The sequence below is a fragment of the Diplotaxodon limnothrissa genome, linkage group LG9 (genome assembly GCF_057381915.1).
Source record: "Diplotaxodon limnothrissa isolate DT_005_m linkage group LG9, D_limnothrissa_male_GT1.1, whole genome shotgun sequence".
NCBI classification, from domain to species: Eukaryota; Metazoa; Chordata; class Actinopteri; order Cichliformes; family Cichlidae; genus Diplotaxodon; species Diplotaxodon limnothrissa.
In genome coordinates, this window is record NC_140604.1 from 7,706,781 (window position 1) to 7,721,094 (window position 14,314).

Here is a 14,314-nt window from a genome sequence, read left to right on the forward strand (position 1 = left end):
ATTCTTACATGTGCCCTCACATATAGAAAGCCCTGTATAAGAATGCTAAACCTAAAATTGTGTCCTAGACACACAGGGACAAGACCTAAAACAGCTGGTTTCATACAGTGGATGAACTAAGGCCCGGCATGAGATAAATATTAATTAGTTTGAACTGTTGTGCAAAGCTGCTCTTTTAAAGACCAAGAGTAAAATTAGTGAGCATGACTTGCTAAAAGTGAGACTTTCTTTGTTGTTGCCGTGCAGTTTAGTTTTATTATGTTGTCTCCTGGATGCTGTCACAGCTTCCTGGCAGCGCAGGACTATCATCACCTTCGATGAAAGATTTTGGCACGGGAGTCGTCATTGTCCTCCTCCTTATTTTCATCTGCAATAAGAGGTGAACCGCACACGTTCGGTTATGCCATCTTTAGTATTTCATCTGCCTCTAAATCAAACACACTCACTTCCCTCTGTAGGAGGCGAACACTGAAATGAGCAGCGTGAAATCTGTAAACAAAGCGGCTCATGCCAAAGAGATTTAATGTAGTGATAGTGACAGCTCTGCTAGGATTATCTGGCTGGATGATATTTTTGAAAAACAAAATACTGAGTGTGGATTAACCAAGCTTTCAATGCTATTTGTTCCCCACAAAGTCAAACCCACAGAAAGTAAAATGATGGAATATTTCCTTAAATCAAAAAGCAGCAGTGTGATACTTTTCAGGTGACTGGAGCAACGGCGTTGTTAGAATAAAACAACACAACTGTTTTAGTTTTCCATTTAGGCAGAAGAGGGAGAAATCCGAGCTTGGCGCCTCAATGAAAGCTCATATGTGGCCGACTGTAGGCTGGTCTGTCCGAGGTGAAAGAAGCAGCGAAGGATGGAGAGCGAGCGAGCGAGTGAACTGAGTTTGTCAGCTTTTTAAACCTTGAAATTGATTCTTCTTCTGGGTTCTTTTATTCTAATGACAGGCTAATCCCCCTCTGCTGTTTCCTTCTGTTATAAATAGAGCCTCTTATTTCCCTGCTCCGCCGTGCGCCGCTTCTGAAAATTAGCACTCATGATGAGTCTGCGCTCTCAGCAATCAATTTGCCACAGTAAGTCCTTCCAAAAAGGTTACCTGTGGCAACTGAGCCCCAGTCACGTTAACTTTGAATTTGCCGCTCCTGCCAATTTTGATTCAGCTAATTAAATAAATGGCTCCGTCTGGAGAGTCAGCTGAATGAAATGTCAAAATATTGATGTCGAACGCTGACGTGATTTCAGGGTGCTTGTCATAAGGAGAGGAGGAGCGTGGCTGGTAGAGGGGGGGTGTCAGCCTCAGGGCTACTGTAATCCTATTAGTAGAGATCTGCTTATTTATGAGGCTGTAAGTTATTCTTGCTCAGCGTGGGCTATCCATCACAGTTTGGTTGTCTTATTCTGGCCTGCTACAGTCACACAGCTAAGAAGTGTAATAGCAGAGTATGTGATTATCAGATGGAGCTCTGTTATCTAGTCACTCACATCATGACGCTGGGGTAAACTGCTCAGAGTTAGCCCACCAGGCCTCTTTCTGGCCGAGTCAAGGAATGTTTCTTTTTCTCTGCTCACGTTTCCTCCGCCTGCTTCCTTCTGACTTCACCTCTCACCTGCCGCCTCCTGCTCCCGCTAACAGGCTCAGAATGCCTAAAATTAAATACTTCACGCTTCATACAGTGTGTCTGACCGTGTCTAAAAGCAAAAGTGTTTATAGCTGTTCTGAATGTCCAAAGTTGAAAGTGGTGCAGAGAGCATGCCATCATCCTCCAGGCAGCATCCCACTGCCTCCTAAGTCTCTTTCCAAGAGCTCCTGTCTTTTTGTGTGCTTGATGCAGTGAGTCACAGAGATGGAAATAAAGGAGCCGGTGTGCTCTTCAAAAAACAGAAGGCTGTCGGCAGGTCGGACGGCATCTGAACCTTCCTTCCTCCACACCTCTTGCTACGTGGTGTCCGAACATTTCTGCAGCTTTCTGCAGCACTCTCAGCTCGCAGCATTGCACGTGGCTGTTCAGTTTTCATGTTTACAACCACGGGCATCACCACAAGTGGCTTCCGTGCGAAGCCGTGTGAAAACGTGTGTCATTATCCCCACAGTTACACAATTATCCCTTATCGCCTCTCCACGACATCCGCAATGCCACCCCGCCTTCGAGTGCCACCATTTGAGAAAAAAAGGTGCAAAATGTTTCTGTCTGACGGTCAGAGGCACGTCATATAAACTAGTTGTTTTCAAGCACACTTTGAGCCCGAGGGTTCACACTCGTATGCAGCTGTTGGTGGAGTAGCAAAGAGCAGTATAGTGCACACAGTGCCATCCAGATCCTACTGTGCCTGCCAATCAAATACATAAAGTTTATATTTAATTGAAAAGGTTTATGAAATGAAATACTTGGTATGCAGTGAGTCTACATATAGCATTAACTGCCCACAAAAAAAGAAGCTAATTATGATAGAGTAAATTCTTCTCGTATATTATTGGATAGAAGTTTACAGCCTTTAAACTCATGGCTCTGTCACTGCAATTTAAATCTTTTTCAGACATCCCCAGTTTTTACCAGGATGACCCTGCAGGAAACATACCCGTCACAGGACTTCCATAACATGTTGGCGCTATAAACTGGCTCTTTGGGTGACTGTTTCTGTTATTTATTCTCATTTTGTGTTTGTTTTAAGGCACAAGCAGGGGAAAAACCTGTGAGCACAGTCTAGGATCTGAATTTAAACTATAAACCTAACTATGTATTTCAGTTATTCAGTTGTAACCAGGTATGCTTTATTTCATCATCTAATGAAGACCAAGAGCTTCCTGTGGACGTTTCAGAATCTACATAGTCTAATTTGTGATAAATGAGATTTGCAGATGATTATTTTCTTTATTTTTTCTGTCACATTTGACAAGACGCACCCATTTGCTGCTTTTGATAACTGGGACCCCCTGCTGATAATAACTTTTCTATTCTACTATGAACTACATCCAGTGGACCTGGAAAGGAAATGCAAATTCACAGCACCTTATTGAGCACATTTGGGTGTTTGTGTTGGCGACTCGGGCAGGTCTGTGGTGAGTCTGGCACGCTGTGGGGTCTCTGGGTTGCTCTGATAGCGCGTGTTCCTTTGAGGCCCCAGCATGCTGCGGATAACGACACCGGCCTCATCCAGAGTCTGATCTCAGGCCAGCTCGGAAGGAGCCAATATTTCAGGCTGCCAGGACCCGAGCATAATAAAGATACACCCACGGTTGATTGGTTGAGCACATGATCAGACGTGTAACATGGGTTTAGATAGCTGATAGTGCCGGTCCTCACTGCTCTGGTTCTTCGCTGGCACACGACGGCGCCGCCTGGATGCACCTTCAGAGGATGAGCCCACCCTTCTCGTCTCTCCTTGATCTCCTCTCGCTGTGCCTCTCTGTTCTTTCTGTGCCGCTCTTTCCCCCCCGAAACAGTCTTTCTTCTCAGCCTTCTCCCCTCCCAGTCTCTCATCAGATCCACAGGGCCAGATTTTTATCGCTTTTCTGCGAGTCCTGCGAGGGGAACCTTGAGGGTCTCAGTGGGATCAATTTAAAAGGGAAGCACTTGTCTCTCCTCCTCTCCTTGGCCCTCTCGGCTGATAGGGTCCGCTCGCCAGGAACTTGCAGGCTTTTGATCTCAACCACCCCCGTCATCACCCCCACCGCTGCTCAAAGTTTTTGTCAGAGCTTGGCTCTATGGGAGAGGGGAAAAAAATTTTTGTTCTACTTTCTGAGAAATGCTGGCCCCATCCTCTTTCTCTGCACCTGTGAGAGACCGAGTAACATTTTGTAAACCCACGGGGTGGTACTAACAATCTATGGTTTGACTGACTTCTCTTTGAAGATGTGAGAGTGATCCATCTCTTCAGGTGGAGGTACACCTAAGAGGACCCGTAGTCCTCGAGCAGCTCGCTCAAACAACCTGTGAGAAGTTGCTGGGAGCTGCGATGCATTATTCACAGGGTGTTACAAAGAGAAGGGTACAAGGCGATGCCCGCGAGTGATCCCATGCTGAGCTGCACTGAAGTCGCTCCCCTCTTTGTAGGACATGAAGGAACATTGACCCCACAGCATGGGGACTACCTTAGATTACAATAAACATCCAGGGAGCGCTGTGTCTGGGGTTTTTGATAAAAGGGAATTACTTTATTAGAGCTTGGGTCTTACTTTTAGAATTTCTTATTGTTTTTCTCAAATTTTATTCGATTCAGTTAATGGTGGTGGAGCAAGAAGCAGAAACGTCAGGTTAGGTTACTATACCACTTGTCACAGGATAGGTTCTGATTAAGATTTCGATTTGATCAATTCCAGATACGGCTTTTTCAGTCCTTTAAGGAAACGTTCTCTGATTCCCAGTTAAAAGTAAAAAACTGTATCCAAAAAGCTCATTCCAAAACCTGTAATGAAGGCCAGTGTCAGTTATATTAACAGAAATAATGCTCAGATATGTGACAGCAATAATGAAGTGTAGCATCATTGTGATATGGTGCTGTTACAGCTGGCTTTTTGTAGTCCTCCATATGATTATGTAAGTTTGTTGTGTAATGTAAGTGGTTTGCTGAGAGAAGGGCAGCGTGAACTCTCAGTGTGTTTTTTGGATAGAAGCCAGGCCTCGTCACCCTCCTCCTCATCCACCTCCTCCTCTGTCTCCTGCCAGGTCACCGAGGGTCAAACCAGAGTTTTTCTTGTCCTACCTCGCTGACCTCTCTCTCCTCTTGGGAAACCTCGAGTTACATCTCAGAATTAAAATTCCTGGTAAATTTAGCCAAACCAGGCCACAAGCCTCTTTTGCACGTTTGTTTTTCCAGGCCGTATCGCACGAGCGTCACCTTATTCCTCGCCAAACTGAGTTTCTCAGCGGCTGAGAAGACGGGCCCGAAAGTTCGAAGCAACGTGGTTTGTGAGCGTATCTCACTGTTCAGCGCCCCTTCTTTCCAGGGCTCTTGGGTCCCTGGGTGATGACATCATCGGCGTACTTGTGCACTAATTGAGGTTTAATGCTAGAGTAAAGCGAGTAGGGCTGTAATTTTCCCGCCCTGGCCTGGAATAGAGACGAAAGCTTTTCATGTGGTCGGGGCTAATTCAGGCTGCAGTGCTGCAGCTGCGGGACACCTCACACTTTTGTCCTCCTCTTTCTGCCTAGAGATTAGAAAAATATGGAAAGCAATATGACGGGCTTGGCAATGCCCAGGTTTAGACATACAGAGGAGCTCATATGAGGAGGCACCGCCTCATAGGTAGGTGCATTTAGGTGTAGTTGAGTTGGGGCACACTCGTGTCTAAAAATTGGACTTTTAAATCAAAGTTAAGGTAGTAGGTTTTCCACAACTTTTTAAAATTAGGCTGGGAAGAAACACTGCATCGATGAACTACAGTCACCCCTAATGATAAACAACACAACACCGCATGTTTTATACAGGCTGTCATTACAATAGTATGTACACAAAGCCTAGGTGTAATGGTGTTCATCCTCCCATCTAGGCAAACACAAATACACATGCACACCGACACAAACACAGAACTCAACCTGCTCTTTATCCTATCCGCCATATCAGGGGCTGTTTGAAGTAGAAGGCCTTAATCAAGTGTAATCACTGGCATCACTTGCTGGTTACGGGGCTGAGAGGGGACGGGCAGAGAAGGAGGGCAAGACCTGCAGAGACACCTGAAAGCAGCAGGATAGACCAGAGCCGGTGTAATGATCCATATGACAGCAACAGATAACTGCTAACACCAAAACAACTATCATGTAAATCTCTTTGCTTTTACGTATTAAGCTTCTAAGCTGTAATGTCTGTGGACATAAATGAGAAATGTTTAAATCTTGACTTGTGCTGCTTTTCTTTCCTCTAGGTGGCGCACGTTGGTGGCATGTATAGAACTGGTTGGATAATCCCCCCCCTTCTGCAACCTGCAAATTTAAGCGTGCAAGAAAATTTGTAAGTTCCAAAAGACTTTGATCACGTAGAGCAAACCACTCCTTAACATATTGTTTCGTGGGTGACAGCGGTTGATTTCACAGTAAGAAGCTTCTGCATTTTTATTTCAAGGAAAAGTTGTTCAGACTTATTGCATATTTGAACTGGAACTTCAACACAACACAGAGTTTGACATTGAAATTTCTTCTATTTATCAAAAAGTTGGCAACATTTTTCACCTTCTCACCAAGGTTCTTGTCGATGGCTCGTACCTCTGTCCGGCCTCGTGCAGGTCTACAGTCCTGTCATGTCCTTTGTCAGCTCTTTGGTCTTGCCCATGGTGGCTGGAATGGAAGAAGTTTTTTCTGTGGACAGGTGTGGTTTATACCCAAAGTTCAGATCAGATCTATTTGTAAGTGGTTGATTGGTTGATTGACTGTATAGACTAAGAACCTTCATAGTGTAGTGGTTTATACATTTGTCTAATGAGCAAGAAATCCACGCTTCAATTCCCGATGCTACTCCTCGAGGGGCGGTGACCCCCATCAGAGATCAGTCGCTGCTGAAGTGGCTCTACTAAAGCATGTGGACTGGAACGAGCAAGAGACCGACCCACTAACCTACCCACCTGCTGAACAACAGTCACCACAGTAGGCTGTATACACGGACAGACAAAGAGCTTATTGCATGATTTTGTCGGCCTGTTTTCTGATACATCGGTATTGGCATTTATATCAGACAAGAAAGGTAAAGAAGAGATGGGAGGAACCGCGCTGTGAGGGTTGTGTAGTAGGTCCATCATGACCAACACCCAGCTGATCCAAGCAGAGTCGGGCAGAGTGTAAATGAGTAATCTGTGACTTGTTGTGACAAGATTACTTTTAAACTGCAGCTTCATTTTATCTTAATTTCAAAATTAGTCGAAATGTGAAGATTACAGTTGTCGTCTGCTGAACGTGGTCCTAATACTCCTCCACAGACTATTTAGATTTCAAAACAACTTTGTTTAACTTCTTGTCTCCCTGATAAGAGAGCAAAAGCATCTCGTTTTCATTCAGCCATCTAAACACTCGAGTGAGAACTTCTCCACGATAAATCAGAAATGATGCACAGCAGTGCACCAACACTTCAACAGAAGCTTTTTGGCATGCGGAAGCTGAGCGGCCAGCCCTCGTATGGAGCACTTTTCTCAAGTGAGAATGGAAATAAGCAGTAGATGTCATTGCACATAGCATATCGGTGCCTCTGTAATGTACAGTGGCCCCGAGGTGCGATTTAGAAATGAAAGAATGTTTTGTGATTAACTCTCGGCACAGGCACGCACACATACACACACTGATTCCATTGTACCAGTCGGGTCTAACTGGCCTACGCCTGCGCCAAAGCCTGTTAACTCCAATCCAGAGCGTAGAGGCTGGTAATGAGCACTGTCAGAGCTGACATAACAACCTCCCGCTCTGGGCCTGAACGCTGGAGTCAGAGAGAGAGAGAGAGAGTGAGTGTGTCGGTCTGCGCCGGGCTGATCCTGATTCAGCTGCAGACTGATGGTCAGACCTCACCAGTCTAGTGTAATGTGTGCTAAAAAAAAAAAACCCGTCTCCTTTAAATTCAGACTTTCTTTTCTACAAACTGTGACACATGGTGTGAGGTTAGACTTAAATGGCGTTAAAACTCAAAGTATGAAAGACTTTACTTTTAATTCCCCCATACCTGGAAAGAATTACACTCTGCTTTGAAGCTTATTACTTAAGCTTTTAGACCACCTAATCAGAAGGAATTAACTGTTCTTTGAGTGCAGCTGACTTTGAGTTGAAAATAAAGGGTCAGTGTGATATTTATATTCTAAAATATATATGAAGAAAATGCTAAAGATGCCTATTGTGTGCTTTACTCAAGCTTGCATAAACGTTTTCTCAGACGTGCCGTGAGTGCACTCTTGAGATATGAGGTGTTCTGTACTGTCGCGTATTTGTCCTCAAGGTTAGCATCCCGGCTCATTAGAATCAGCTTGTTTAGAGCGGATGACTCGCTGTGTTGTCTGATTCGAGTTGAGGCAGCAAGAAAACAAATGCAGCCCTCACGTTCCAGCATCGCGTGTCCTGGCCTCCTATTTCTCAATAATTTATCCAGACAACTAGAATGATTATTATATGAATATGCACTAAAAATTCCATTCTTGTGCTCTTTCTCTCCAAGTTTGTGCATGTCAGTGTGTAGAGAGTGCGAGCGAACACGGAGCTGTGTGTATGCAGCACTTTTCCGCCTGAAACAAAGGAGGTGTCAGAGCGAATTAGCCCCCCTACAACTGAACGCCCAGAGAGCTTAGAGATGCACCACAGGTTCTGCTGAGTCGCACATGAGCCGCGGTGTCTGCTCCCCTCCTCCTCCTTTTGCCCCACCCCTGCCCCATTCCCCCCCTCCGACTCCTGAGTTGCTCTAACAAGGTTGTTGGAGGAGGATAAGGCGTGTTAAATGAATAATTTACACAGAAGAGCGCTCCTTATTTATTTAATACGGCTGGATCTGACTGAGTGGGCAGCCTGCGTCCCCAACTGCTGAGACACTGTTGGCTAAACGAGCACTCGCTCAGCTTAATGGAGGGTCAAAGCGACAGGCGTTTAGAGCGAGCGAGGGGTTGCAAGAGAGAATTTGTTGATATAGTGTGTGTGCGCGCAAACTTCTGAAACAGGCCATGCAGAGCCATGCTAGGGTGTAAACCTTGTCACTCCTGTGCAGTCTGTTATCACACCAGTTTGCTCTTTAAATTTCTGATCAGCTACCACAATATTTCTCCAGATAATTAATGGAATACATTTATGCTTTTTCAACATTAAATTAAATCAATGGGATTTTAAATATTTCATGTATTTTTTTTTTTTGTAGTTAAAATAAGTTAAAGTAATTAAAATAATTGCAATTTATAGATTAATTTTACTCAAGGTATTCTCACTAATTATTTTTATTGTCTCTAGATATAATAACTTTATTTTTTACACCATAATCACAGATTAGAAACAAGAAGGGTGATTGTTGTGTTTGTTTTAATGCTAATTAAAATATCTTAAAGCTAAAACAGTTTCAACCCTGCTAGTTAGCGTGCCAGTTAGATAGCATATTTAGAGTTATTGAGGCTATTGAGTCTCTCTAGCTAACTAGCTAGCTAGTTAAATTTGGCTACTATAACAAAAAAAAGTCAGCTTTTTGCTCCTCACATACTAGTACTACAGCAAAACTGAATTAGCTGTCTGCTAATAAAGATATTTTTGATGCAGAGTAATAATACAGTTTTGACCTTGCTAGTTAGCATATTCTGAACTACTGTGTTATTAGGTGGGGTAATTATTATTATTAATTGTTGATTGGCTTATTTTTCTCATTTTATTTTATTTTTTTAAATAATTCTTTAAACTTTATTCTTTATTTCCTGTTATTTATTTTTTAGCCCACATTATAATTTTGATCCCTTTGGGACTCCATAATCCACCACATCTGTGTCACCATTTACCAAAATTTTGTGATTGCTTTGACTTTGTCTATAAAAATGAGTGAAAGGGTTGATGTGTCTTCACAGGAGGAGTGCGGAGACTGGGGGGAGGGGACCACAACCTGGGCACCAACCAGAAAGTGAGCAGCTGAAAAGGAAGGAAAGATCATCCAATCGGTAAACACCTCAGGTCTACGTCAGTTGTTTTAAGATAAACTTTATTGACCCCATGCAGAGACATTGAAGTGCTACACCAGCACACAGCAAAACATTGTACCTGCTGCTTTCAGCCGATGACTTAAAAACACTAAGAAGTTAAGGAAAGTTTGAATTAAAAATTGGACTAGAGAATGAAATTATGTGATGGCTGTAGAGAGCAGGGTTTACTGTCATTATGTTAGGATTTTAAAACATTTTAGAGATATCAGAAAATGTCAGTCGTGTTCCATAATTAAAGATCGGCTCTCATTCTAGTAGCAGAGATGGATTAATCAGGGTATGGCAAAAATCCCTGAAAGACCTGGGTAGCTCTGGGTTTCCTCCTCCTCATCTTCCTGTGGACAGAGACGGTCTCACTCAGCAGAAGCATCACAGCACCACAGTTCTTATATGTGTGTGTGTGTGTGTGTGTGTGTGTGTGTGTGTGTGTGTGTGTGTGTGTGTGTGTGTGTGTGTGTGTGTGTGTGTGTGTGTGTGTGTGTGTGTGTCCATCCCAGGGGAATGAAATCCCCCAGCTCACACTGACCTCATTATAAAAATAGCTCGTCCATCCAGCCATCACATATCCCACATTTCCCCTCTCTTCCTCGGCCTCTTAGATACGTGGCAGTCCTCCCTACCTTCCTCTTTCTCATCTCTTCATCAGTGTTTGAGGTGGACTTAACGTGAGATTAAAAGCTTATGCAAGTCCGTGTAACGCCAAGGTTTCCTTCCCCTGTCATTAGTTTTGTGTCCCTAATCTGGGGATGTCTTTTAATCATGCAACATCTCAGAGCAACATTAAAGATTGCGTATTACATAATCAGTTAACGCTGCTTCTTGGTAGGGTAGAGATTCCAAGCTGTTTCGACGTTTTTCCACAGACTTCCTGTCTTTTCTTTTACCTGGTCCACCGCCTGCCAGAAGAGAGGAATCCCTCCCACTGGAGTGAGCAGCGTCTGGTTAATTTAACAGCAGCATCAGTGATTATTACAGTCCGAGTTCGCCTTTGATCCTGCCAGACAGCATTTGTCTTAGTTGGGTTTTATAATCCAACAGAGACTCCTTAGCAGATGCTCGATTTATGGACTGTGAACAAAGACTGAGATAGACAGACAATTTCTGAAGACATCATACATGGAGATAAAGGCGATTTGACCATTCCTGCTGAGGTTTAGTAAAGCTCACAGTTAAACACAGTCACCAGTGGGAGATGTTTGTCAGCCACTGAGCCACTCTGCTGGAGCAGCTTAGGCTACTGCAGGAATAATCATTAGAGTGCAAATGATTACAAATCACTTTGTTCTACAGTTTGTTATTTATTTTTTTTTAGAAACAGAGTTATAGTGTACTTAAACATTGCAAAATTACTGTTTCTCAGGAAACTAATTTCTGGTGCATTTAACACTTAAAGAGTGTGTGTAATAAAGAAATCAAACAGTTTAACAAACTTAGGAAATATGAACCTTATCCAGTAAGTCTTTTGTCACAAAGTCTGTCACTTTGAATCTGAATGCTAAGCTTTAAAACACGCAATCATAGGCCGCAGAATGAAATCTGAGCTGATGTTCGAGCGCAGTAGCTTTTTGCAGACAGAAAGATCTTCTTTTCTCCTCGTGGATCTCTGCCTGCTTTGAGTTTCGAGTAGTGTTGATAAAATAATGATTTTCCTTTTGAATTTTTAAAAACGCCTCATTCTGAGTATTTTGAAATCATTTCAGGTTTCAATTTTACATTAACTGTACGCCCATACATTCACGCTTTCTACACGCACACACACATTATCCACACAGCCTGAGTACAGAGGAGGAAATGGTTTATCTCAGAGGCTTTAAAAAAATGCAAAACCTCGACAAGTTCATGAAATGTCCATAAGAAAGTATAAAAACATTTTTATATCCCAGTTTTTTTATTCCATGCTATCAGAAATTCTGGAATAGTGTCTCTACAGAACATGATCCATAATGTTCTTGCAGGGGAGGGTGCTGCTGCCGATGATTGTGATTGATTAAGCAAACACGCTGTCATTTCATAACAAAAGCACCCACAGCAAACACAAAGCCCAGTGTCTGGCACAAGCGCTGATAGCACACAAACAATTATCACATGCAGCGGAGCAATCTGAAAAATGACTGTGTGGGTTGCTGTATGCAGTTATGTGCCAACATAACAAGCATTAGGCTGATTAGAATTCCGACATCAAACTTCCTATAGAGTAAAGTTACCTCGGTTTTTTCCCCTTGCCTGTGTAGAAATGGACTGCAAAGGCTGCTTTGGCTTCTCAGTCTGTTGGACATAAAATCTTGGGCACAATTGCTGTTAGCAAAATCATGAACCTTTCTGTAAGAAGGAACTTTCAGTGGGAGTAAAGCTACTGACCAGAACTCCCATTCAAGATTCACCCATTGATCTGTCTCACCTTGGATTAGACGGTTTCATACAAAACAATAGTCACAAGTCAGCAATGCACATACTGTGTTTTAAAGGTCACTTAGAGATTTATTTAAGATCAGGTCCCTTTTATAAATGGTTCCATTTGGTTTCTGTTATATGCTAGTAGTTACTGTACGTAAAATAATATAATAGAAGTTTAAATTTTAAAGGATGCAGGTCAATTTGTTAGCTTTAATGTGGATAAAAAAACGAATTATCAGCCGAACAAAGAGGATAAACTGGAATTATTAGCATAAAGTGTGTTTGGCTAGCTAAAAGTATAAATGGTTACATTTGCCAGCTAAGCATCAAATAGTGGACCTGGCTAACAAGGTGAATGGATGAATTGTTACAACTTCTGGCTGCAAATGATGCAAAGGTGTGCCGCGAATGGTCCCTACAGACAAAGATTACCTGTTATATGTAGCAGTAACTAAAAGGCTGGATCCAGTTTATAATGAGCACATTTGAAAGTCACAGTTGTTGTTAGTAACAGCGTTCCTGAGCCCATGTGACGTGTTTGTTGAATCCCAAAGGTTGGGATGCAATGTTTTAAGTGATGCAATGAGGTACATTCATCACTTGTGTGAGTGTACTTGTTTGCGTTTACCTCTCCTTTGTAACATTACCTTCTTACCTACACATCCTGCAGCTTACCCCCCCCCCCCCCCCCCCCCCCCCCCCCACCAGAAAGACAATTCAACGTTAAATATGGAAAAGCTGCCTCACATTGACCTGTTTTTGTTTTAACTGTTGGATTCATCTGCATTTCTTTTGATCTCACACTGGGTCTCAAGGAGCAGGCGTCATTAAGAAGGTTCACACAACATTTTTTCTTCCTCTCAACATGGCCAAAGCTCCAGTATGTGAACCCTTCTCTGGCAGTGCCCTTTACTCCCCTGCAAGCCCCTTAAAGTCCTCTGCTTTGCTACGCTCCCTTTGCTTCAGTGCTTCAGTTGGGTTGAAAGCCAAAACCATTCTTGTCTGTCCTTCACCGCTAATCTGACGTGTTCGTGTGTTGTGTTGCCCTTGGGGTGGGTTACCTCCACCTCCACCCCCTCCATCTCATCTCTTCTCCTCCCCACCTTGCTGTTTATCCATCTCTGGGCTCTTCGCGTCCCTGAACCTGCTCTAATTAGCATCCCACACAACACTGTTTATTTACTCAGGTACTGGCAGAAGGGGAGGGAGGCGCGAATGAAAGGGAGAGTTGGAAAAAGGAAGGATGAGGCAGAGAAAGCTGGGAAGTGAGGGAGGGAAAGAGAGGGCTAGGAAACAGGAAGAGAGGGAGAAATGATTCAGAGAATCAAAGAGCTCTGAGACTCACTCATACCGGATGCATGGCGTAATGATGGTTAGAGAGACGTGATGCAGAAAGTCAAAAGTGAGAGACAGAAATCTTTCCCGCCTCTCCACGCCTCCTCTCTGCCATTTCCAGTGTTTCATCTGAGATGCAGAGTGCCTAAAATTAGCAAGCTGGCAGCTTCCTTCCTTCCTCCCTTCCAGGGCCCCATTAAAGTTCTCCCATTGCGTCGAGTGATCATTAAGGTGGGTCTGGGAGTGCAGGTGTTTTCTTAGCACCCCAGTCAAGGCTGCAGTGGCATCACTTTTCTTCATCGGGGCCAGCGTGAGCAAAAACTCTATGCAGTCTTCATTTGCGGGAGTGTTTGAGCTTTCTCCTTGTGAGTAATGAACATCGCTCAGTCTGTCAGCAAGGATGGAGGAGCATATTAATAAACAATGGACAAAGGAGCAGCAGAGAATAGATAGAAGTGGACAGGCCTTGTTGTTTGAACATCTATGTGTTTGACAATCAGGCGGTTGTACAAATCTTGCGCTCAGTGTCTTGTTCTTTGGTCATGTTACCCTACCCCTTAATGCTCTGTGTCGTGCACCGTTATCCAGCTGCCAGTGAATATCTGTGAGATGTCAGGGCTCAGATTGCTGCTTAAATGGACTGGATTGTACATAATCTCACAAGATGGGTAGTCTTTCCTTTTAAAAAGAATTAGATAAAAAAAGAAAGCTCAAAGTTCAAAGCCTTCATGCTTTAACAAGTCTTTGCAGTCTGCCAGGCACTGGGTATGATTGTGGTGTTGCGAGGTCACCAGGTGAAGGTTAAAGGATTTGACACCCACTTCGCTGGACGTCTGTTTTTGCTTGTGCCCGATTCACTGTAAACCTACTTGACTGTGCAGCTTAGCGATTTTGAAATTTCAAACACTGCGGCCTCAGTTGCACCAGTTCCAGCTGGCTCTTTGTTGCAT

General features: G+C 43.5%; 1 protein-coding gene across 2 annotated transcripts in view; it reads left to right on the forward strand.

Annotated features, from left to right (window-relative positions):
* The window catches only part of znf438 (zinc finger protein 438), a 53,403-nt gene that overhangs the window by 21,289 nt on the left and 17,800 nt on the right, over positions 1–14,314 (forward strand). The window contains exons 1-3 of one of the 2 annotated variants that reach the window (XM_085361918.1): positions 5,692–5,763; positions 5,868–5,953; positions 9,504–9,593. The gene's annotated coding sequence lies outside the window, so the exon portion shown is untranslated. Of the gene's footprint in view, positions 1–5,691; positions 5,764–5,867; positions 5,954–9,503; positions 9,594–14,314 lie in introns of those variants that run through there. The other variant, XM_085361917.1, reaches the window with a different exon arrangement.